The following is a 9,214-nucleotide window of genomic DNA, read 5'->3' on the forward strand; positions in this document are numbered from 1 at the left end:
ATGGAAGGCTTTTTTTTTTTTTAATGAGAAACTCAATTGATAACTGGGTAAATATAATAAGTGTACTAGTGACAGTTCACCTGATTTATGCAAAGAGTATGTGGGGTAAGTGGATTTTCAAAACAATGGCTACTTAGCCCTTTATGAATCATAATGCTTTCATTTCATCTTTTTTTTTTTTTTTTTGGTATAGAATCTTAGAAAGAAATGAAGGCTCCACCCAGTCCTGCACTTAAGAAACTGTCCTAGGAAACAAAACCAAAATAACCAGAATTAAGTGAGTAGAGGGATGGCTCCAGATGTACTGAACCGGGTGAAACTTTCCTTTCACTATATGGCTTCAAAATCACAATCTGGTGTGCTCTTTCTCCAGCGCGGGTAATTTCTAAGCTCAGCAGGCCGCTGGGTCTGCTTCTTTCCCTCCATATATCTCATCTAGTCTTCTAGCCCCTTCTCCCACCACTCACCCATTCAATCAATTCTCAGCCCATTGCCACTGCTGTTAGGTTTCTTGCCTCAGGCTGTAATTAAAGCAGATTGGAAGAGGAAGTAGGAGAAATCTGACAGCTAATTTTGTGTCCGATAAGTAAAATATATGCGGAGAGTTTTTCTTTTTTCCTTGGACTCATGTTCTTTTTCCTTTCCCATTTAATTTTAGATTCCTTCTGCCTTTGAGGTTTTTACGTAAGTTAGAGATTGATATATAAATAAAATACAGTCTGGCCATGTCCCATTCATCTTATATACTCCCTTAAGTTATAGAACTGACTCTAGTTCCCAGGGAGGTTAGATGCCCAGAACAATCATGTCCAGTGCAAAGTTTATTTATAATAATGTTCATTTGTCTCTTAACTACTTTGTTGATATATAGTACAGTGGACTATAATAATTTTACTTTATTTTATATATGTCTGTCCGGTAAAGAGACCTGGGCATTCAGTTCTTTTAACCGACCACCCTTGGAAAATCAAGCGCATGTGACAAACGTCGTCCTAATCCAACATGTTAAAACCACAGACTATCTGGCACAGGGTAGGTATTCAATAAATACTTGTTACATTGAACTGAACTGTACAAAACATACCCTTATCAAATAATATTTAAATAATATTTTTAATAATCACTTATTCAAAGCTTTACTAACTAAAATGAATCTTCATTAATATTAAAATTTAGCAGAGATTCCTTCAGATAGAATATTTGTCTATTTCATGAACTAATATAGAAATGTATTTTAAAAAATTTTTTAATGTTTCTTTATTTTTGAGAGAGGGAGTAAGTGAGAGTGGAGCAGAGAAAGAGGGAGGCATAGAATCGGAAGCTGGCTCTAGACTCTGAGCTGTCAGCACAGAGTCCGATACAAGGCTTGAACTCAAGAACCGTGAGATCATGACCTGAGCCAAAGAAGGACAATTAACCTACTGAACCACCAGGCACACAAGAACTTTAAAAGTATTTATCAGTCCTGGTTTTTTGAACATGTCTGATATGGTTTTTTGCCCCTGTCACAAAATGGATACAACCTGAGTTAAAGACTCAATGGACTTTAAGTTGTAATTCTGTCATAGATCATTTGAACAAAAGTGATTTAAATAATCACCATATGTATGCAACTTATGCTTTTATCTGGGTGGTCTACAGCTGATAATCTAGAACAGATTTTTCATAATCTTTATGCCATCATCAGAAATGCCCATCTTGCACAATGAAGAATGTTGTTAAGGAACAGTAAAATCAATACAAGTATCACAGATCTTGCACAACTAGGTCTTTATCCAAAGGATACAAAATGCTGCTTTGAAGGGGCACTTGCACTCCAATGTTTATAGCAGTGCTATCAACAATAGCCAAAGTATAGAAAGAGCCCTAATGTCCATCTACTGACAAATGGATAAAGAAAATGTGGTATATATACACAACAGAATATTATTCAGTGATCAAAAAGAATAAAATCTTGATGTGCAACAATGTGGATGGAACCAGAGTGTATTAGGCTAAGCGAAATAAATCAGTCAGATAAAGATAAATATCAAGTAATTTCAATCATATGTGGAATTTAAGAAACAAAATAGATGAACAGACAGAAAGGGATAGAAAAATAAGAAAACAACAAAGGAGATAAACCTTCTCTGAGAGCAAACTTAAATACAGAGAACAAACTAGGGGTTGCTGGAGGGAAGGTGGGGGGGTGGGCTGAATGGGTGAGGGGCATTAAGGAGGGCAGGTGTTGGGATGAGCACTGGGTGTTTTATATAAATGATGAATCACTAAATTCTACTCCTGAAACCATTATTACATATATGTTAACTAGCTTGTATGTGAATAAAATTTTTTTAAAACCACATATTAGAGATCTTATCTTTTTAAACATATAAAACAGAGCATGAGTCACATTTTTACTTCGCTGTCTGAATAGCTTCGATCTCCCAGCTTAATTTTAGGAGTTGCATTAGCCACATGGACAAGTCACACTAGAAGCCTGTTAATAATTAATCATGTAATTATAGAATGTGGCCTGCTGTATTGTTTATAAGATTTAGATTACATTAAATCATAAAGGCATAAAAACATTGTAAAAAGTCAATTTTCTACAAATCCTGAGAAATTATAAAAGCAAAACAAAACAATAAACATCTGTGACAGAATGCTTGTTTTCCTACTACTTCCAAATTTATTTCCCTCTTCTTCCTGGGGACAGGACTGTCTGTCCAAATAAGAGTGTTCCGGTCCCTTGAAGGTAGTGTGGCCATGTATTTAAATTCAGGTTAAAGCATGTGAGCAGTTACCTTTCTCTGGACATTGGCTTTTCCACTCCTATCACTGGCTGGAAGATGAAGGTAGCAATGACCCTTCCCTTGCTACAAGAATGAAAATAACACCCTTGTGGGCTTGCAGATCTACAAGATGGAGGCTTACGGTTCCCTGAATGACCCAGTTGAGAAGAAGAATCCTGCCAGCCTAGACCAGCTGACCATCACGGGAAAGAATATAGCCCATGTTACTTCATATGTGGTGTCTAGGAGGTTCCTTTCTACTTTAACTTAACCTTCACCTTACTATATCTGTTAATGATATGGTCACAAGATTTCTTTTATAATATAAAGCAAGTAAAAACAACACGATGGCATTTTCACAGTCCTCTGAAGAATGCATTATGAACTTTCATTTTTTAGAGTGCCTCTATGCTAACAGGAGCTTGGTCTTCTGCTATATTCTTGTGTCTGTTCTTCACAACAAGGAGAGGAGGGCTGAGATTTGAGACTCACTGTGGAAGCACAGGTAAATCATGTCACTCTCCATTCACTGTTCAGTCATGTTGATGGCTCCTGCCTACCTTTTGAGGCCACCTCCTCCAGAGGTAATATTTTTATTTTTCCAACTAGTTTAATAAGTTTTCCTTTTTCTGAATGCCCACACAACTGTATCTGTACTCAGGGGCTTCCAACATTTATTGCAATTACATGTATAGTTTGTTTTCTATGAAAAGGTGAGGTTCCTCAATGAAGAATTTATATCCAGTCCTTATCACTGTAGAATTCAGTGTTGCACATGCACTTAAAGCAACATAAGTATATGTTGAATTTAACAGTGACTAAAAAATTCTCATGTATTAAATTATAAAACATCCCTTATTAAGCTTAAGGATATAGTATAATAATATATCTTGGATGTAAAATGACATTCTACTGTAACCCAGAGCCATATAAACTGACTGATGATGATGATGATGATGATGATACTACTACTAATAATAATGTTTTGTTTTTTCCCATTCCACTTAGACACAATGAGATGACGTGACTATCATATGAGAACTGTGATTTTCTTTTAAACTGAACACCATCATTTCTTTTCAACTGCACCACAATAAAATTTTTAAAAGGCAAGAACATGACTCCACTACAACCTCTTGCTACATTATATAGTTAATCCCACAGAGACCAGGCTGGTCTGATTGTGGCGGGAAAATCTATAAGCCATTTTACAAATCATGCCTGGTATTTACTCACTGGCTATCTTATTTACTAGGCTTTATAAGATCAAATCATGAGTCACCTACCAAATTAAGGCACAGTAGATTTTTGATTGATTCTGAAGTTAACATTAGGGCTATCCCTCAAAACTGTGAGTTTTCAGTTGGTTCTTATTAGCTGACTCCCAGTGTAATTAGAGCCTGAAAACGCAGACAACATTTTTGACTTGTCCCTATTACTTAGAAGTCTGGGATCTGGAAAGAAAATATCTCAAATAGGCTTAGTAATGCTCTTATAGATTTTATGTACTCAATTCTCAAATGCTCTTCCTTGAATATAATCTAATGTGAAATATGACTTCAGTAATAAAATATGGTACATACTTTCTCTAATATTCTAAATGCTACCTTTCACTGAGGCTAAAGAAAACCATGCTCTTAAATAGATTATGTAGATTAGATACTATTAATTACATCTCAAAATCATCAAATATTTATTCTAAAAAAATTTTCCTATACTTGGGAAACTAAAAAACCATAATTTTGAAATCCAGTACTAATATTTCATGGCTGTGTGAATTTCTGTAAGTTATTGAACCTCTCTGAGCCGCAGTTTCTATGTATTTAAAGAGTGGGATGAGAAATGCCTACACACAGAATTAATATAAAAAGTAGATTATAAAACTGCATGTAAAATACTCATTATAGGACCTAGAACAGAAGACATTCAGTGTACAGAAAGTCCTGTGATACTTGTGTACAAGAAAGAAAGAAAACTGATGTGAGAAAGAAAACTGATGTTATTCTACTCACTTCACCTTCCCAGAAACCTTATTTAGCATAGAGTGTATGGTTAAAAATGATGTATTTCTTATTATCCAAATAATTGTATTATGTAATTTTTCATAAAATTTGGTAATTTTGTAAAACATTTATTTTTCTATACTATATAATTTGTATAAATAATTTTATGTTTGAGTGAATCAATAGATTTCTAAAATTGTATCTCATTCTCTATTATCATTTCTTTCTTTCTTGATCCTTTCCTGTTGGTGTTTAAACACTGTTAAGTATCTATATATGTTTGAAAGGCAAATAAGAACAATGGTGCCCTTCACTAGAGATGTGGCATTCAAGATATTAGGCTTTTTACTAGATCTATGGTCTAGCTTTATCATTAAAATTCTATGGTACTGATATCAGAATTGAGTGAAATGATGAATGAAACACAATAGGTAGTCTTGAACTAGATCTTACATTTTATTTTATTTTATTTTATTTTATTTTATTTTATTTTATTTTAATTGTTGTGCAAGTGCAAGTAGAGAAGGGGCAGAGAGAGAGGGAAAGAGGATCCGAAGCGGGCTCTGCAATGACAGCAGAGAGACTGATGTAGGGCTTGAACTTGTCAACTGTGAAGTCATAACCTGAGCTTAAATTGGATGCTAAGCTGACTGAGTCACTCAGGGTCCCCAGATCTTAGCTTTTAATAATTACAAGCCATCACCAGCCAGATAAATAATGATCATTTCAAAAATCTGGCTACATTTGAAAGAAAAAACACACAAACTAATGTTGCATCTTTATTTTGTAATTTAATTTTTTTAAGTTTATTTATTTATTTTGAGAGAGAAAGAGAGAGTGTATGAGCTGGGGAGCAAGAGAGAGAGAGACAGATAGAGACAGAGACAGAGGCAGAAAGAGAGAGAGAGAGAGAGAGAGAGAGAGAGAATATGAAGCAGGCTCCACACTCAGCACAGAACCAGATTTGGGCTTGATCTCACAAACCATGAGATCATGACCTGAGGCAAAGTCAAGAGTTGGATGCTTAACTGACTGAGCAATCCAGGAACCCCAGTGTAATTTTAAATGCATTCAAAGGGTAAATGTAAAAAAAATCCAAATAAAGAAGTATATGTGGTTTCAGAAAAATATGACAATTTATATGCATCTGTTTAATACTTTTCCTTCCTAAGATCCCCTAAAACATCAGTGAAAAAAATTTTACTCATAAACCCACAAGAACAGGACAGGTGAGAAAGAAGAGAATAGCAACAGTACTTTAAAGTCTAAAAAGCAAAGGAGGGGTGGTAATGCATTTAGTGGATTACGGACGCTAGAACTAAGCTGACAGCTGGGAAAGCTGTAAAGCGGTTCGATTTTGTCCTGCACTCTGTGTGAGCACCTGAGCCTGGAGAGACTCACCCTCTTGAGAATAAAACACAGGATTTCTAGACTGGAGGACAGTGACACAGTTGATGGAGTTACTATTGGCCAAATGAGAATTTTTAAAAAATGTGTATTTACTGAATGTCGAGGCTCTCTCTCCCCTTCCATCCCTTCCTCTATTTCCTGAAAACTGGCAATCTGGACTTTAGTCTCAAGACACAACACTAATAGAGGATTTTCTGGGGATTCTGACTGGCTCAAGAAGAAATAGCAAAAAACCCTGACTCCACGTAGCAATAAAAAGCAGCGACATCTCCCTGATGTCATGTTCAATGTCAACACATGCTACCTACATTAGGAGAATCGTAATTTAATATTTAGTCCCCAACTTTTGAATATGAACAACAAACCAAAGGTGGTCAGAAATCTAAAGAAGCTTTTAATTTAGAAGATGTAGATCAAAACAAAACCAAACCATAACAAAAGGATCAAATAGTCACTATGCAGGAAGAAGAAAGCTTTGAAATACATAGATTTCCTCAAAGAGATAAGAAAAATTACTGTGTCAGTGAAACAAAACAGGATGTTATTATAAATAAAATACATTTAGAAAACAACAACATATTGGAAACTAAAAACATGGCATAAGAAATGAAAAATTTGACAAAACATTGGAGAACAAAGTTGAGCTGACCTAAGATGGAAACTGGCCATAAAATATTAAGAGAACCAGTCCAGGAAGTATAATTCTTAAAAAGAAAACAAATATAAAATAATGGTAAGAAGTAACCAATATTAAGTCAGAAGTAGTGAAGAGGTCAAGATTTTACTCTACTTGAATGTCAACAAGTTAGTCTGCCTCAAATTTATAAACGTCTGTGGCGAGAAGACACAATAGCCCTCCATCAGAAATATAAATTACTTTTTGCTCAAAGCAAAAACAGCACCGGGAATAGCATTTGGGGCTGGTTCCCTATGTCCCAATCCCCACCGTACAATCTAATGAGGGCTGGACTTTACTTGTGTGAACCAACCATGAGGTGCAGCATTGAGGAGGCTCCCCAAATTTTACAAAACAGAACTTTTAGAGGCTGCTGACATATCTTGTCCTTCTCCTCCCAGAAAGAAAGAGATTATGCACTATCCTGGAATTTAAGCAAACACTTTCAGGGAAAAGCAGAAGGCTTTAATCTTCAATACTCTAGAACATCTCTGGGGAAGCATACATCTAAATCTTTCTAGGTAGTACACTATTTCTAGTTTCTAAAACTGCTTATTAATCAAAAATGTCCCTTGCTTCGAATGCTCACACTGTAAAGGTCCAAACTCTGAGAAATCATGGAGAACTTTCAACAATCATTAATAAAATGATTTAATAAAATGTCCAGAGCCCATTAGTCCTCAGTCCACTTGATGAATATCCTTGATGTGACCCTCAGTAGCTCACATCATTGTGAAACTTCAAACCTTGTGGATACGCCACATTTTTAAAAAGTTTTCAGAGAGACAAAAATAGTTCATATACAAAGGCACAATCATCTTTGACTTCTTAACTGCAACATTGGAAACTAGAAGACAATGGAACAATGCCTTCAAACTTCCGAAGGAAAACAATTTCCTGTTAGGTTTCTATCCCCAGCTAATTAAACAATCAACTGAGGACGCAATCAAGATATTTTCAGATATGTAAAGTAAATAAGAATTTTACTTCTCATGGTCCCTTGCTGATTTAGCTCCTGGAGAATACATTCTACAAAAATAAGAGAGAAAAAAAAAATCTAGAAAATGAAGAAATGGGTTCCAAGAAGCCAAAAATCCAACACAGAACAAAGACATCAAGAATTCAAAGGATAACAAATGGACATTCTAGAAAAAACAGCTCTATGCTAGCTGTGGTAGGTAACTGGTCTGGATTGCTGAAATTTGAAAGAAAAGGTTTAGGGCTGGATTCACCAATAGGTCCAATGTCACTGTGCAATCATTTAAATTAAGAATGGGATGACTGGCTTTGTGTGTCCTACATTATTATCTATATTTGGTCTTGACCATTTGCTGATGATATTTCTGTTCACCTCTCCATGTTCCCGTTTTGGGCTGGTTGAATATGCACATTCTACCAAGGCAGTATTCTGTTCTAATAACATCCTGATGTAGAGATTGGCCATAGTGAGTTCATCCCCACCCAAAAAAAAGTACAGAAAACTCTCTCACCTGATGGCATTCTCACTGACCAGCTAGCCTGGCTCATGAAAGGTGGCCCTTCTAAATGCCCTTCATGTTGTGAGTCTTCTGTTCATCAGAACTCACTTCTTGGCTTTGCTCAATGACATTGCCATTGTGTTCTTGAATATTCTTTACTATTAAATATCACATTTTGGAGAATATTTTTAAAAATTGAGGAGACTTTGAGGAAAATGTGAGGAAGAACAATCAAATAAAGTATAAATGGTAAAAGAAAAAGGAGATGGAAAACTGTATATGCTATCATTCCAACCTTGTTTAAAAATGTACTATATGCACAAAATATGTATACAACAAAATATATTAGTATAGTATGAATGCTTTTAACTTTATTCATTGTATCCTGCCATATTTTCCTATGTGCTACTAAAAACAAGTATTAATGTTAAAATCAGAAAAGTATATTAAACGCATCTACTAAAGAAACACACCTCCTCTGATCCTAATGATATTTCTAGTGCAGTCTTCTTGTACTCTCCCTTTATTAATTATGTTTACTTGAAGACTGGTCTATAATCAGTGCCTCCAATTCCAACTCTCTCATCACTCTTAAATGTCATAGCACTATGGCTTCTGCCCATACACTCCACAGAATATATTCTGGAAATGTCACCACTAGATATTCTTAACTCTTATTTCATCTAGAAGTTTCATCAGCCAGTATGTATTGAGTGCTTACTTACGTAGGTCAAGCTGTGACCTACGCTTGACGCCACTGACACTTCTTCCTTCATAAAACACTCATTTCGCTTGGATTCCATGATGCACTAGTCTCCAGTTCTCCTTTCATTCATTCATTCTTTTTCCCCCTTTCATTCTTTCCCTACATCC

At 35.4% G+C, this 9,214-nt stretch overlaps 1 long non-coding RNA gene across 1 annotated transcript; it reads left to right on the forward strand.

Annotated features, from left to right (window-relative positions):
* The first annotated feature begins 925 nt into the window (after positions 1–925).
* Positions 926–3,857, forward strand: LOC120244277. Its single transcript, XR_005531521.1, has 3 exons — positions 926–1,032; positions 3,174–3,279; positions 3,783–3,857. It is a non-coding gene; the product is annotated as an uncharacterized LOC120244277 (long non-coding RNA).
* The last annotated feature ends 5,357 nt before the right edge of the window (positions 3,858–9,214 follow it).

This window comes from Hyaena hyaena, unplaced genomic scaffold, assembly GCF_003009895.1.
Source record: "Hyaena hyaena isolate Hyena2069 unplaced genomic scaffold, ASM300989v1 scaffold_377, whole genome shotgun sequence".
In the NCBI taxonomy this organism is placed as follows: Eukaryota; Metazoa; Chordata; class Mammalia; order Carnivora; family Hyaenidae; genus Hyaena; species Hyaena hyaena.